The sequence below is a fragment of the Sus scrofa genome, chromosome 16 (genome assembly GCF_054392235.1).
Source record: "Sus scrofa isolate SSC_HxYL_T2T_F1_AM1 chromosome 16, Sscrofa_HxYL_maternal_Yorkshire_Landrace_v2.0, whole genome shotgun sequence".
Taxonomy (NCBI): Eukaryota; Metazoa; Chordata; class Mammalia; order Artiodactyla; family Suidae; genus Sus; species Sus scrofa.
This window is the reverse complement of record NC_139398.1, coordinates 27,958,218-27,975,030: the sequence shown is the minus strand read 5'-3', so window position 1 is coordinate 27,975,030 and position 16,813 is coordinate 27,958,218. Positions and strand designations below refer to the sequence as shown.

The 16,813-nt window shown below is 37.5% G+C and overlaps 1 long non-coding RNA gene across 4 annotated transcripts in view; it reads right to left on the bottom strand.

Annotated features, from left to right (window-relative positions):
• The window catches only part of LOC110257293 (uncharacterized), a 135,468-nt gene that overhangs the window by 83,115 nt on the left and 35,540 nt on the right, over window positions 1–16,813 (bottom strand). Inside the window, exon 3 of one of the 4 annotated variants that reach the window (XR_002339717.2) lies at window positions 13,605–13,691. The exons of the other annotated variants lie outside the window; for them this stretch is intronic. This is a non-coding gene — a long non-coding RNA (uncharacterized LOC110257293). Of the gene's footprint in view, window positions 1–13,604; window positions 13,692–16,813 lie in introns of those variants that run through there. 4 annotated transcript variants of the gene reach the window in all.

The following is a 16,813-nucleotide window of genomic DNA, read 5'->3' as shown; positions in this document are numbered from 1 at the left end:
GCCCCGGGACTTCCATATGCCATGGGTGCAGCCCTAAAATGACAATAAGCAAAATAAATGTTTTTAAAATGAAAAATAAAACTGACTTTGGAATTTAATTACATCTATAAAATCCCTTCACAGTAGTACCTAGATTAGTGTTTAGTTGTATAACCAAGGGGTAGGACTTTTGGAAGGGGTGGGCACCATTTATAGAATTATACCTATAAGATAAAATTAAATGCATATATACATAGAGTTAAGATTCATCATATTTTGGTCAGTGATAAAAAATTTTAAAGTAAATGTATGTAAGATAGTTATTCAGATGGTCAAAAAAGATAGACTTGTTCCAATCCAGGGAACACTAACTGTAGGTATGAGCAATAAGTTAGGAAAGACTCCAAATAAAGAAAGCTTATCAAGAAGGGCATGTTTGTCTTCACTCTGGAAGCTAAGGTGGAGAGCATTTTCTAAAGGTTAAATCAATTTCCTATGTCAAATGTTGCAAAAAGATTAAATAAGAACTCACAAGCAAATGTTGGGTTTGGTCATTAATTATTCTAGTGATAGCTGGATAAAAGGCATAGTGAAATTCAGGAGCTGAACATCAGGAGGTCAAGAGTATAGATTTGATAGTATTTGAAGTGGACTAATTTTTAAGAAACAAATAATATGGAGCAAATCTTAGAGCGGTATCTAAAAAGCATTTAGGACAAAGAAAGACATTCTATTTTGAAAATTTAATATAAAAGATGTGAGTATATTGTAGGATGGATTGTTAAGGCCAGAAGGAAAAGAAATCCAGGATATTAAGAATTATTGGCAGAACAAGTTCCTAAATTAAGTAAGAGGAAAGATGTTTAAGACCAATACTGAAGCTAACTCCAAATGAGGGACTCATAGTATAGCATGTCTCTCTTTCGAAATAAAATGTTTCTTAAGTCGAAAGAATCTACCCATCTAGAAATCAACCTACTTACCTATCCACTCATCCACTCCCTATCTACCCTTTAGCCATGCATCCATAGAGCTCTGGAAATAGAAATAGATTCCTTGGGGAGTTCCCGTCGTGGTGCAGTGGTTAACGAATCCAACTAGGAACCATGAGGTTGCGGGTTAGATCGCTGGCCTCACTCAGTGGGTTAAGGATGCGGTGTTGACGTGAGTTGTGGTGTAGGTCGCAGACTCGGCTCGGATCCCACATTGCTGTGGCTCTGTTGTAGGCCATAGGCTATGGCTCCAATTAGACCCCTAGCCTGGGAATCTCCATAAGCAGCAGGAAGCGGCCCTAGAAAAGGCAAAAAGACAAAAAAAGAAATAGATTCCTTTATTTCACTAAATATTTTTTAAAATGCTGTGACCATTACTGAACTACGAGAACTTATAATTTATAAATGATAAATGATGGATATAATCTAAATAATATACTTATTTTATGCAGATATATTTTTGTAAAGTTAAAATGACACTTTCTAGAATCACTAAAAATGGAATTGAAGATGGCTATTTGTCACTAGTGGTACAAAGGGTAAAGGAGAATAGTTATTTTCATATTGTGCTCCCATTGTCACTCTTCCATAAAACAAGTTTACATGAATTATTTCTTTAAACTGAAAAACAATCCATAAAGGGCAAAGTTTGTGAGAAAAGTATTAAAGTATATGCATTCCATCAAGTTGTTTTAAGTTTATTTGAAAGGGTATGTTTATGCATATACACACACACACACACATATATATATATATACATATATATATATACATACACACATACATATATATATTTGGCCATACCTGCAGCACAAGGGAGTTGCCAGGCCCAGGATCAAACCTGCACCATAGCAGTGACAACATCGGATCCTTAACTGAGCCATCAGGGAACTCCTATTATTTCCTTACATTGTAATTAACAATATAACCATTACCTCTGTGATAAATTTGAATTATCCTGTTCTTGACAGGTCACCATTTCAACTGTCCTTTTATGTTATTACTGAGCACGAAGCACCATGAGACATCCCAGTAAAATCTCTGAATTTTTAAATAATTCTTTTCTAGTGCAAATTAATAGCAGCAGATATATTTTCTCATGATAGTAAGAGTGAATAACGTCTCATCTACTGGTATGAGTATTAAAAATGTGATCAGAAAGCAGGGTTAGCTGTAAGATGAGAAGTAACTATCTCCTGGTACAAGTATTCACTCATGGAAACCAGAATCTCTAGTCTACTTGGAACTAAAGTAAGAAGTATAAATTTCCCATGTGGCTCAGTGGCATGACAGTGGGATCATATACTTCTACTTCAGTCTTTTAGATCCTAAACTCCTGCTGCTTAGCTATCATGATCATAGAACCACGTGATGGACAGTAGTTAAAAGGCTATGCCTTATCTTGAGGACAGCAGTCATATCCCTTCAGGATTTTTCATAAAATCTTGGTTGTGTTTTAATGTCTTTCCAATGTTCTATTAATCTGTCAGCTTCTAGGTAATAATACAGTGTATTATTGGACCAGAGTATCCCATGGACATGTTCCACTGACATATCTCATCCAGTCTTAGTCTGAGATGGTATTTTACAGGATGCCATGATAGTTGAAGGCTTTGAGTCCTACACTGAAAGAATTGGCTAAGGCTCTGTTTGATCTCTGATGCTGTCAGGTCCAATATGCTGCAATAGAAGTACGATATGTTACCTGCATTTCTCATCTATTTTAAGTGTTATTTGTGCATCCATTGCAGAGGCTAGAGGCCGAAAATAACTGACCTCCACCGAAGGCAGTCTATATGTTTGTTTTTCTCAGTAGCCTTTCTGACTCTCTTTGTTGCCCTCTGGAACAATAACATACTGATATCTCTTGGATTTTTTTCATGACTATCCCAAATGTACTATTTTTATTTTACAATTGATTGGCATCCCCCTGCTTGTTTTTTAGGGCTGCACCTGAGACACATGGAAATTCCTGAGCTAGGGGTTGAATCAAAGCTGTAGCAATGCAGGATCCAAGCCACATTTGCAACCTATACCACAGCTTGGAGTAATGCTGGCTGGATTTTTAACCCACTGAGTGAGGCCAGGGATCAACCTGCATCTTCATGGATACTAGTCAGATTTGTAACCCACTGAGCCAAAAAGCGAACTCGGATTGCTACTACTTTTAATCAATCTCATGACTTTCTGGGTTTGACTACATATTTCATGATGGGTCACCCGTGGTCACATAATCATTTTCAGTCATATTATTAAGTTTTTAATTTTTATTTTTTTTCCCCCAGCTGCACTGCATGTGGCAGTTCCTGGGCTAGGGATCAAACCTGCACCACAGTAGGGACCTAAGCTGCTGCAGGGACAATGCCAGATCCTTAATCTGCTGTGCACAAGGGAACTCCTCAAGTATTTAGTTTTTACTAGGGCTTTGTGGCAGGCTTAAAGCTGCTTTATAAGGTCGTGAGTAAATATCAACTGCAGATGCCATGATCTCACTCCAGAACCCTAAGTGCCTAGAATCACTACTAAACCTCTATTAAGGCTAAACAATACTCTACCCTACATTTTTATCTATCATAGAACATAGAGTCTAATGACTTAAATAATTTAACAGTGAGGGTCGTGTATACTGAGGCATTAATGTGCTTCACATCCCTCTTTTGTTCTGGCTCCATTTAAAACTGGAATGTAACCAAATCACTTGATGAATTGGTCCCATCTGTATTCCAAACTTTGCTGTCAATTCTCTCCGAAACTGAAAGAAGCCTAATAAGTGCTTTTTTTGTAGAAGATACAAAGCACAGTGTCTTTACCTTAGGTGTCTCAGTGTCCTTGGATGAATTCTCTTCCCAAAACTACCCAAAATGATAGCCCTCTTTTCTAAGAACTATTTCTTATTTTCTCATGTATGAATATTATATGAAGACATCCTCACTATTTGTCACTTCTTGCTTACTTGGTCCAGTTCATATTGTATCACCAATAGAGTGGACTAATGTGTTCATCTTGTGGGATGTCTATAATGAAAGGCCATTTGTACTCTAGAGAGTAAATATGAACATGGTGCACTGTCATAAACATGAACTACTGTCCATGTTAGATGAATGCAAAATACGCCTGCTTCTCTTTCTCAGTAGAACTCAGAAGGAATGTATTTGCAAATCAGTAGCAGTATGCTATGTGCTAGAAGTTGGGCTGAACTTTTCTAGCTAATCATGCTACCTACAGCAAAATGCATACCCTGTGGCTAAGGTATAATTGCTCTTATGATATCCAGGCAAATCCATGATTTATCTAACAGCATTCCTTACATTTCTTCAGTACTTATATTACCTATTAAGCTAGTTGATACTTTTCTACCAGCATCTTATTATAATTCACACTGTTTATAAAGTCTTAGAAACAGAGGTACTTCAGCAAGCTGGGGATTTTTCAGTACCCTATTTACTCTCAGTAAAGCAATCTTTACTATCACCTGGTCAGCAAGTGATCTGATTTTCCCAACCCTATCCCCCCCTCCCCCCCGCAAGGTTTACTTCCTAAAAGCTTTTTTGTTTCCAGCACACTTTAATTGGGTTCTCCTGAAAGCATACCTAAGACAGTAAGAATATGGGTACTGTTTCTTTAGAAAGTGATCTGATTAAGCATCATAAGAGAGTATGGAAGCAACAGTGGGAAAGAGAAAAAATATGGAGAAACAGAGTATGTATTATCAAACCAGTTACCACTGTGTGCATCTGAAAATCATTTTCTCAAGGGTAGTCTGGGGACAATAAAATATTTGCCTCAGTTCTCCCAACTAAGGAGCAAGACTTATGTGATCTCTATCCACCAAATCTCTAATGTCAATGGATAAGTTTCTCTTATGGCACACTTATGCTCCAGCATTCTGGTTTGCCCTGAGTTAGAACCAGTGTACAACTCAGGCAAGAATAAACATATTTAAGAAAAGATTACAGATATTTTCAATAGGCCGCCTTCATCCTGTTAAGCAAGGACCCAATACTGACAGTTTGTACTACTACCACAGAATCTAGAAGTGTTAGCAGTAAAATAATTGACTAATTTGTATCATAAAAGGAAATGAAGGCCACCAAGACAGAAAATTAGGAGATCAGGTGACTAGATGCTATGATGTGAATATATAAAAGGACAGAAGTAATGAGAGGAACAGAGTATTACAAAAATAAGGTTATTGTCACTTTCCAAGTCACATTGAAAAACTGATACCTTGGGGTTTCAAGTATATATGACATCAGTACTACATAGCTCTACAAATAGCATTAGCAACTGATAGAGACACAAACTTTGCCTCCACATCCCCAGTTATCTTCATTGTAACAATCTCGGTTATGTAACTCATAAGACTGCTGGGGAAGCAGTATCCATCAGAGAGCTCCAGCTTTTTGCTTAGTAGTCAGAGACAGTTTTATAATATAGAATTATTGAAGAGAAGACTTTGGAGAAAGAACACTTTTATGTGGTTACCTGTATAGATTTATTTTTGCACTATTTTTATTTGCTTTGTTTTAAATCAACATTTCAGAAAGCACAAGGATGGAAGTGGTCAGATACTTAGTTTAACAGATGGAAACTCTGTCATAGGAATGTATGAAGGCACCTAAGAAACAAGGGCTGATTAAATCAGAAGCCACATGATTATTCTTTTAATCTAAATCCCTAGGCAAGAGGCAATGTTGTAATTCTTCCTATACCTGTTCCATCAATCCTATGCTCTATTTTTACATATTTCCAGTGAAAAGGAATAAGTGACCTACCCATCATTTGAAGAATCTGATGTATAGGTCACATAGTAAAACTATATAAAATAGACTATGTGAAATTGAAGAAATTCCATGTTAGGGTCACTTTTAAAAATTCACATAGGCCATTGCATATGACGGGGGCATAGCATACTCAATAGTATTTTTTTTTTTTGTCTTTTTGCTATTTCTTTGGGCCGCTCCCCCGGCATATGGAGGTTCCCAGGATAGGGGTCAAATTGGAGCTGTAGCCACTGGCCTACACCAGAGCCACAGCAACGCGGGATCCGAGCCATGTCTGCAACCTACACCACAGCTCACGGCAATGCTGGATCGTTAACCCACTGAGCAAGGGCAGGGACCGAACCCGCAACCTCATGGTTCCTAGTCGGATTCATTAACCACTGCGCCACGACGGGAACTCCGTCAATAGTATTTAATGTTACAGATTTAGTGAAGGTAGTGCATGCCATTAGAAAGGAAAACATAAATAGAACAATGGACCCAGCAAAGCATATATTGGGCTAAAAGAATACTTACTTGTTCAGTGCTATTGAAGAAGAAGAGCTCCCAATAGAGAATCAACTATATAGGCAGCCTGGGGTCAGAATGCAAATGGTTTTGAAAAATCCAAATAGTTTAGAATTCACTTGGAAGGAAATGGGGAGTAACCAATGTCTTTTAAATAGAGGAATGGAATGGCTAGAAAAAAAGAGTGATGGTTAGGTTTAAGAGAAAGGAAAGAGATGATGCAATGAAATCACATATTCTTAAGATTATTTAGCAGTAGAATAAAGAGGAGGGTCAGTCAGAAAGAGATTGGGCAGAATATTTTGAACTGGTTATTTTAATTTTTGAATTATGAAACAAAGTCTACAAGGGACATTATGAACATTATCCCATATCTAGTTTACACACCATCTCTGACCTATGAAGTGAGGTAAAAATGGCTTATGATTAAAATGTTATTACATCATAGACTTAGAAATGCCCAAATGCCAAAAATCTTGTTCTGATCCAATATTCTTTCCTAGATTCCAGGGATATATCCCTAGAGGACAAAAACCAAGCTAACATCTTAGAATTTATCTAAGGATTCCTACAAGCACACATTACCATTCACTGTGGAATGATGGATGGGTGGTGGTGGAAAGGCATAACTGAAAATTTCTGTCCTTGAAATCCATCACTGTATTCTACCTCCGAAGCATCCAAACCTTGATCATCATCCTTGCACTGATAGTAATATTAATAATTTTTACATATTTCATGAAGGGAATATTTTAAATAGATAAATTTCAATTCCCATAAATATGTTCTTCAGTCCAAAGCCTACTTCAATTCAGTCACCTCAAAAACAGGGATAAGACAATAATTTAAAAAGTAACTGGAATTAAAACACTAAAGGAAAAAACAAGTTTTCATTTAGAAAATATCATGTCTAAGACTCTTTAATAAATGCTTTTCAAGAGAGACATCAGCATCATGACAATGTGAGATGTTCATTTCCCCTTCCTTTCAGTCTATGTAAGGTAAAACATCCATAATTCAAAGAAGTCTTTGTCCAACACACATAGACACCAGAGAATTGTACATAGAATTCCACACATCTGTACATCTAAAAGGTGGGGGACTAGAAGACAGAGGAGGCGAAACCAAAGAAACGACAAATGCAGTGCCTGCGCACCTGGATCTCTAGTTGCAGCATCTGAGCCTACAGCTTCAGAGAATCAGGAAATACCAAGGGAAGTAGTGTATATAATAGCAGCCTCCTGGTTGCAGAGATATCTGTGGCTACAGTGAGCCAGGTGGCAGCGGGGCATGAACACTCATCCCTCCAGCCTTGGAGGCATTTCCAATTTCAACCTTCCCCACCTCCAGTGGTGATGCTCACAAACCCAAAACCCAATTTTGGTCATGGCAGAGACACCCTGGTTTTCCCTGCAGTAGTGGAGCCTGTGACACAGCAGACTCTGGATACAGTGACTCTGGTGCCCCAGGTGGCAACACTGGCAGCAGCAAGACACTATGATTCCAGAGGAATAAGCAGTGACAGCAAGGGTTCCAGGCAACACCTCTGAAAGAGGTGGTAGAGGGTGGAATGTACCCATTCTGAAATATAATTCAGAGGCAGCACAAGTAAGACAAACAAAATTTGTGCTATACTGCCACCTACTGAAGAACAAAAGAAAGACTGCTAATTGCTAGCTTGATGAATTAGAATTAAAAAAAAAAAAGTTTTATCTAAAAAAGAAAGGTGTTCGCTGCTTCAAATGTGCCAGGAGAGGAACAACTCATCAAACATGAAGAGGCCACAATAACATGGTTTCACAAAAGGAAAATTATAACCAAAATTAAAGGTATGGACTATTATGATCTAATTGATAATTCAAAATAGCTGCCATAAACTCAAAGAGCTACAAGAAGACTCAGAAATGTACTTCACTGAGCTCAGGAGTAAAAGTAGTGAACCAAAGAAATAATTTATCAAAGATATTGAAAATTTAAAAAAGATCCAAATAAATTCTGGAGCTAACCCGCTCAATGCAATGACCAATGCAATATAAACTTTTGGAAATAGAACAGACCACATGAAAAAGAGAATTAGTGAGATCAAAGATGGAAATCTTGAAATTATACAAGCAGAAGAGAAGAGAGAATCAAAGTAAAAAAAAAAAAAAAACCTATGAAAACTATCCTCTTATTAGGAAGGGCAACATTAGAATACTAGGTATCCCAGAAGGCAAAGAGAGGGAGAAGGGTATAGAGTATATTTATAGAAATGATAACAGAAAATGTCCCAAACCTGAGGTAGAAACTAGATATACAAGTCCATGAAGCTAGGATAATTCCTGATTACCTCCATACAAAAAGACCTTCTCTGAGACACATTATATTAAAATTGTCAAAAGGCAATAACAAAGAATTTTAAGACAGCCAGAGAGAAAAGGATGGTAACCTACGAAAGAACCACCATAAAGCTATCAGCATATTTCTCATTAGAAGACTCTACATGCCAGGAGAGCACAGAATGACATTCAAAATATTTGAAGATAAAAACTTTCAGCCAAGAATAGCCTATTGAGCAGTTATTCAGGCAAGGGTGAGATATAAAGGGTTTTCAAAGCAAGCAAAGCTGAGGAATTCATCAACACTAGACTTTCCAGGTAAGAAATGTTGAAAGGAATGCTTCTACCAGAAATAAAAAATGCAAAATACAGAAAAAAAATAACTTAGGCAATAGATATAATCATAAAATTGTAACTCTATATCAGAATAGGTTGTTAAATACTTATTTATAACATAAAGGTTAAGGAGGGGAAAAAAGCAGTAAAAATAACTAGCTACTAAAATTTCATAATGAACTCAACATTAAGATATAACTTGATAAAACTAAAAAGGAAGACGAAAAACATGTAGCTTGGATAGGTAAATGAAGATATTTTATCAGCAGATAATGGCTATTTTACCTATGAGATGTTTGTTTTTTTTGTTTTGTTTTGTTTTGTTTTTGCTTTTAAGGCTACACCGATGATATGTGGAAGTTCCTAAGCTATGGTCAAATCAGAGTTGCAGCTTCCAGCCTCCATCACAGCCATGCCAGATCCAAGCTTTGTCTGTGACCTACATCACAGATCATGGCAATGTCAGATCCTTAGCCCACTGGGCAAGGTCAAGGGATCGAACCCACATCCTCATCATGGATACTAGTTGGTTCATAACCTGCTGAGTTATAAAAGGAACTTCTGTGAGATGTTTTATACAAATATCTTGGTAACCACAAAATGTGAATCTAGAGAAGAGACATGAAACAAACAGAAACCATAGAAAATGATCAAAATAAAATAGCAGACAAATACAAGGACAAAGGAACAATGCAGATATAGAGCAACTAGAGAACAAATGATAAAATAGAAGTGCTAAGTTCTCATCCATCGGCGTTCCCACTGTGGCTCAGCAGAAACAAATCTGACTGGCATCCACGAGGATGCAGGTTTGATCCCTGGCCTTGCTCAGTGGGTTAAGGAAGGATCTGGTATTGCCATGAGCTGTGTTGTAGGCTGCAGAAGTGGCTTGGAACCCACATTACTGTGGCATAGGCCAGAAACTGTAACTATGATTTGACTGCTAGGCTGGGAACCTCCAAATGCCATAGGTGCAGCCCTAAATACACACACACACACACACACACACACACACACACACACACACACACAGTCCTCATCAATCAATAATCACGCTAATTGTAAATTGATTGAATTAACCAGTCAAGACATAGCATGACTAAGTGAATTAAAAAAAAAGTAAGATCCTGCTGCTTCCAGGAGACTCATACCAGCTCTAAAGAAAAACAGGAGTTTACATTGGAGGGATGAAAGAAAGCTCCAAGCAAATTGCAACCAAAAGAAAGTGAGTGTATCCATAATCATTAGACAAAATCAACATCAAGCCAAAAAAAGTAGCAATAGACAAAGATGAACATTATGTAACAATAAAGGGGAAAACTCATCAAGAAGATATAATAGTTATTAATATACATGTACCTGACATAGGAGAACTAAAACACATAAAACAACTATTAACAGGATTAAAGGAGAAATTGATAGTGATATAATAATAATCATAGGGGATTTTTTATATAAACCCATTTACATCAATAGATGGATCATCATATGCAAAGTTCACAGAAAATAGTGGCCTTAAATGAAAGATAGACCCAGATAGTGTTAATAGATTTATATAGAACATATGCTATTCAAGTGCAATGGAATCTATTATTCTTCTCAAGTGCACATGGAACATCATCAAAGATGGACCAAACAGAGTCATGAAACATGCCCATATAAATTTAAGAATAAACTCTATCTAGCATCTTTTTTGATCATAATGGTATGAAAATAAAAGTCAACTAAAGGAAGAAAACTGAAAAGTCACAAATGTGGAGACAGAACAACTATTGGATTAACAAATAAATGAACGGAGAAATCAAATACCTGAAGGCAAATGAAAACACATATCAATATTTACAGGATGGAATGAAAGCAGAAAAAGCATTTGACCAGATTCAACACCCATTTATGATAAATACTCTCAACAAAATGGCTATAAAAGTAACTTAACACAATAAAGATCATATATTTAAAACACAACTAACATCATACTCAGTGAAAAACAAAACTTCATTTAAGATCAGGAACATGAAAATAACGCCGACTATTGCCACTTTTATTCTATGTAGTATTGGAAATCCTAAACAGAACAATAAGAAAAAAATTAATTCAGAAAGGAAGCAGTATCACTATTTGAAAATTACATGATTTTACATATAGAAAACTCTGAAGACCTCACTTAAAAATGTGCTAGAAATAATAAATAAAATTGTATGGTAGAAAAACCAATACACTAAAACTTGTTACATTACTATACATTTACAAGCAAACAGTAAGAAATTAATCGTACTTATAGGTACAACAAAAAGAATACCTAGTAGTAAATATAACTGAGGAGGTAAAAACTTGTACAATGAAAACACTAAGACACTGCTGAAAGAAACTGAAAACAACTCAAGAAATGGAATACACCATGCTCATGGATAAGAGTATTGTTAAAATGTCTGTGTAACCTAAAGCGGTACATAGATTAAATGTAATTCCTATCAAATTTCAAAGGCATTTTTCACAGAACCAGAACAAAAAAAAATAATTTATATGGAACCACAAAGAAACCTCAATAGCCAAAGCAAACCTGAGAGGAAAAAAAAAAAATGACAGCCAGAAGTATCTCACTCTAGGATTTCAAATAATATTACAAAGCTATACTAATCAAAACAGCATTATATTGGTAGACATAGACTGGCAGTTCCATAAATCAATGGAACAGAATTGAAAGCCTAGGAATAAATTTATGCATGGACAATTTCTAACAATGGAATAAAGTACATACAAGGAGAAATTATAGTCTTTCTAATAAATGATATTAATAAAACTGGACAGCCACATGAAAAAGAATGGAACTAGATTAGTATCCTGTACCACATATGAGATTGAACTCAAACTGAATTAAAGACTTGAATGTAATATCTGAAACCATAAAACTCTTAGAAGAAAATATAGGCAGCACACTCTGACATCCATCTTAACAATATCATTCTGAGTATGTCTGCTTTGGCAAGGGAAACAAAAGCAAACCCAACAAATGGGGCTACAAAATGCAAAAGTTTATTTGCAGAGACAACTACTATTTAATGAAAAGACAACCTAATGAAAAGATATTTGGGAAAAACTATTTGCACATCATATCTGAAAGAGGTTGATATCCTAAATATATAAATAACTCATAACCAAAAATTTTTCAGTAGGTGTAGAAAATGAATAGATATTTTTCCAAGGAAGATATCAGATGGCTAACCATACAGATGGTTGGAATCACTATTAAAGAATTGCAAATCAAAACCACAATGAGACCTCACTTCACCCCTTTTAGAATGGCCATATTATCAGAAAGGCAAGAAATAAGTATTGAGAGGATGTGGAGAAAAGTGAATACTCATACACTATAGGTGGGAATATGTTGGTGCAGCCACTATGGAGGTTCCTCACAAAATTAATAGCACCATCATATTATCCAGCTATTACACTTCTGGGTATTTATCCAATATATCCATATATATATATATATATATATATATATGCACATCTGGGTATCCATATATATATACGCATGCATTCCTATGTTCATTGCAGCATTATTTACAACAGCCAAGGTATGAAAACCACCTAGGTACTGATCAGCAGATTGGATAAAATAGATATATACCCAGTGATTTACACTATACCCAATGAAACACTATTCAGACATAAAAAAGATGAAATCTATCATTTGTGACAACATGGATAAGCCCTCAGGCTAAGTAGAATAGTTAAAGAAATACCATATGATTTCATGGATAGGTTATTTAAAAAAAAAAAAAAAAAAAAAAAAAAGGTAAACCAACCAAAACAAAACAGATACAGAGAACGAAGTAATGGTTACCAGTGGGAAAGGGGATAGGTGTGGAAGGTGAAATGGGTAAAGGTGGCAGGGATGGAGACTAAATCTTTGGCAGTGAGCATATTGTGATTTATATAAAAATCAAAATATTTTACATACGAAACATAGTATTATAAACAATACTAAACTGCAAACAAAAATAAATGTTTTTGACAATGTTAGATTGTGGTGCTTGTGACAGAGTGTTTAAGCACATGGTTATTTAAGGTCATTAGTCAGTCAACTGATGGATTGTGCCATGAGTATGCAGTAAGCTTTTTTTTATCTGAGAATGCTTTTTCACGAATTATAACAGTAATTGCACATGCTATTTCATTATCTTAATGATTCTCACCTATGTATCTTACAATATACAATAATTATGCCAACTATTATACTACTTTACCACCATATATACTATACTAATTGCTTTGATTTGTGATCAAATACTATGATAATCCTGTTTTACGAAAATTGGGTCTGTTGGTATAATGTAAATAAAAACATTTTTATTCAGGTTTTTCTCCAGGAACTAAAATATGAGTTTATAATCACAACCAAAACCAAAGTGCAAGTATATTACATATTTTCAATATATAAATCTTCTGTTTTGTAATATAACCATACACTGCTGAAATGGTATAACTGCCATGTGTCTAAGAAGTAATTGAGTAATAGTTCATTATTGCTCTTTTTAAATATTCTGTGTATGCCAGTCAACATTATCAACTCTTTCACCAAAGCATAAGCTTAGATAAGCATAGCTTTAAATGGAATTTATGTCAGAAAACTATGAAAATCCTCTGGTCTGACTCCTGGTTGATTTTTCTTCAGCACAAGATATGGTTCCAATATCCTGGTTTTATTCACAGTTTTCTTCCTTCTCTTCCCCGGGTTCTCCGCCTCATTATTCTCTCTCAAGATAAAGATACTGCACACATGGAAGAGTGAAAACTAATTATTAAATTTTCATCTACTAAGCAAGCAAAGTTTACACCAAGGGTATATTTTTAGGTGAGTGATAAGGGAAGTTCTCTGAAGAGGGAAGAGACATGTAACTAAAGATCAGGAACACTATAGGGGTATCTTGGAGAAGACTATTTTCGGCAGTCTGAAGAACAAATGCAAAGACTCCAATGACAGAGCATGCCTTGCCTGCTTAAAAAGCAGCAAGATGGACAGTAGGTCTGGAGCAAAGTAACCCAGTGGAAGAGTTAAGGATGAGAAGCTAGATTATGTAGGCTGTGGTGGTCAATAGGAAGAACTTTAGCTTTTATTCCCAGTGTGCTGGAAGGTCGGGAGGCTCTCCTAAAGAAGAGAACAACATGATCTAACTGACTTTTGTAAAGATGCATTTTGGTTGTTTTTTGAAAAATTGATTGTAAGGAACCAGAAATGGGAGGATAGAGACCAATTAAAAGTTATTGCTCAAACCTGCATGAAATGTTATGGGTGGCTAGGGTGGTAGCATATGACATGTGGAGAAAAATCTCAACTATAATGTTTATTGTGAAATTTAAACAAACACGATTTGCTACTAGACTATGCTAAGACATGAGAAAAAGTGAGAAGACAATAATTCTCAAGTTTTGAGGTGTGAATAGCTTGGAAAAATGGCAGTGCCATTTATTGAGTTAGGGAAATAGTTGAAAGAAGTACATATAAGTTCACAATGCCTCTTCAACATAAGACAGACAAGATGCATGGTTCTGGAGTACAGGGAGATTTTACCACAATAGATGCCTGAAGGATAGCAACACAGCTGGGGTAGACTGAAGAGATACTGCAATAAGGTGCTTTAAGGGCTTAAATGTAGAAAAGAGAAAAGGGGTGAGAACAAAATTCTGATATATGCCAAACTTAACCAGTGGGAGTCTTAAAGATGGGGAGAGCTTATCAGGGAAGCTTGAGAATAAAAACTTAAATATGATAAAAATAAGGAGCATTTTGATATTCCAGGGAGTTTAGTTTTTCAAAATTCCTTTCACTCTTACAACCACTCTGGATGAGAAAATAGACAATTATTAATTTGTATCTATTGGGTAAACACTTGATTCAGAAAGATTACACATGTCTTTTTATTTATCCTATTTTATTTTAATTATTTATTTTTTTGTACTTTTTGCCATTTCTTGGGCCGCTCCCGTGGCACATGGAGGTTTCCCAGGCTAGGGGTCGAATTGGAGTTGTAGCCACCAGCCTACGCCAGAGCCGCAGCAACGCGGGATTCGAGCCCCATCTGCGACCTACACCACAGCTCACCACAACGCTGGATCGTTAACACACTGAGCAAGGGCAGGGATTGAACCCGCAACCTCATGGTTCCTAGTCGGATTCATTAACCACTGCGCCATGACGGGAACTCCTAGACATGTATTTTTATAAGGTTAGTAAATAGTAAAAATATGCCTAGAACAATGTGTCTTCTGAGACCTACAGCAAAACTTCCACTGTAAGGAAAAATGTCCTAAAATTTAAAATCCTATGACTAGTGTTTTATTTTTTGGTCTTTTTTAGGGCTGCACTCATGGCATATTGGGGTTCCCAGGCTAGGGGTCCAATTGGAGCTACAGCTTCTGGCCTATGCCACAGCCATAGCAACACCAGGTCCCAGCTGTGTCTGTGACCTACATCACAGCTCACGGCAACACCAGATCCTTAACCCATTGAGTGAAGCCAGGGATTGAACCCAAGTCCTCATGGATACCAGTCAGGCTCGTTTACCACTGAGCCAAGGCAGGAACTCCCCTGACTAGTGTTTCTTAATAGAGAAAATTATTTTAGATATCAAGAGGCCTTAGTAAAAGCTTAAATTCATAGCCTTTGAAAAAAGTACTTTAATTTTATTGATGATAGATGCCTTTCCCAGAAGAGAGAAGGAAGCCTATAGTTGATCATTTTATTCCAGGGCCAATATGTTTGAAAAGTGGCTGTTCTATCATACACACCAGCATAAGTAATAAAGTATACAAAAACAACATTACTTCTTTCATAGCAAAAATCCTTCAAGGGCCTAGAACGCAGAAATAGTAATGTTAAAACATTTTTGAAAATATATAAAAAAGTAATTTCCGGGAAGAGGACAAGATGGCGGAGGAGTAGGAAGACATGCTCGCCTTCTCCCACAAACACAACAAAAAAAGCACATCTACAGAATAAATGACTTGCACAGAACAGCAACCAATCGCTGGCAGAGGAACCTAAACTCCAATAACGGCAAGAAATTCGTGACATTATTGGGCAGAACAGGAGAAAAGAGGAGAGTGAGAGAAGGCGAATCCGAGCGAGACGGGGGCTCCCAAAAGGGAACTGCGGAGGAGAAAGGGATCCCGCACCCTGGAAAGTCACCTATCGGGCGAAAGATCAAACGAACCGGAGGAATCTCCAGATGCAGAGAAGAGGGTAGCAGAAGTTGGAGTACGGAAAAGCCGATCAAGAACCCAACGGACCATCTGAACTACGGGCAGAGTCACCAAAAATTGAGACGCCTGGGTGGGGGCTGGGCACCGAGACCTCGCCTCTGAAGGTTAGTCCCCGAGAGGGGGCCGGGGGACGCCTGGGTGGGGGCTGGGCACCGAGACCTCACCACAGAAGGTTAGTCCCCGAGAAAGGGCCGGGGGGCGCCACCTGGGTGGGGGCTGGGCACCGAGACCTCGGCTCCAGAGATTAGTCCCCGGGCTAGGGGGGCGGGGCAGAGCGGAAACTGCTTGGGAGGTCTAGAAACCAGTTGACGGGGCAGAGACTGCCTGGGAGACTAGAAAACAAAGCTGTCGCAGAGGAAGGGAGCAATACTCCAGGGGTGGGGAAGGGGAAAGCCACATCAGAGGGAACCTGGGAGAAGAGCCTGGTCTGCGCCCGTGCTGGGGAGGGGAGAGAAGAAGGGGTGGGTCCCCATAGAATACCCCCCACGCCACAGCAAGCTCACAGGCCCGCTAGCTAGCTGAAAACTCTGCTTCCCAGTGCATCCCCTCCCCCCACCCCCGCCACGCCCTACGCTCTCACGGACCTGGGACTGCCTGCCATCCAGGAGGGCTGGCCTCAACAATTGCCTGA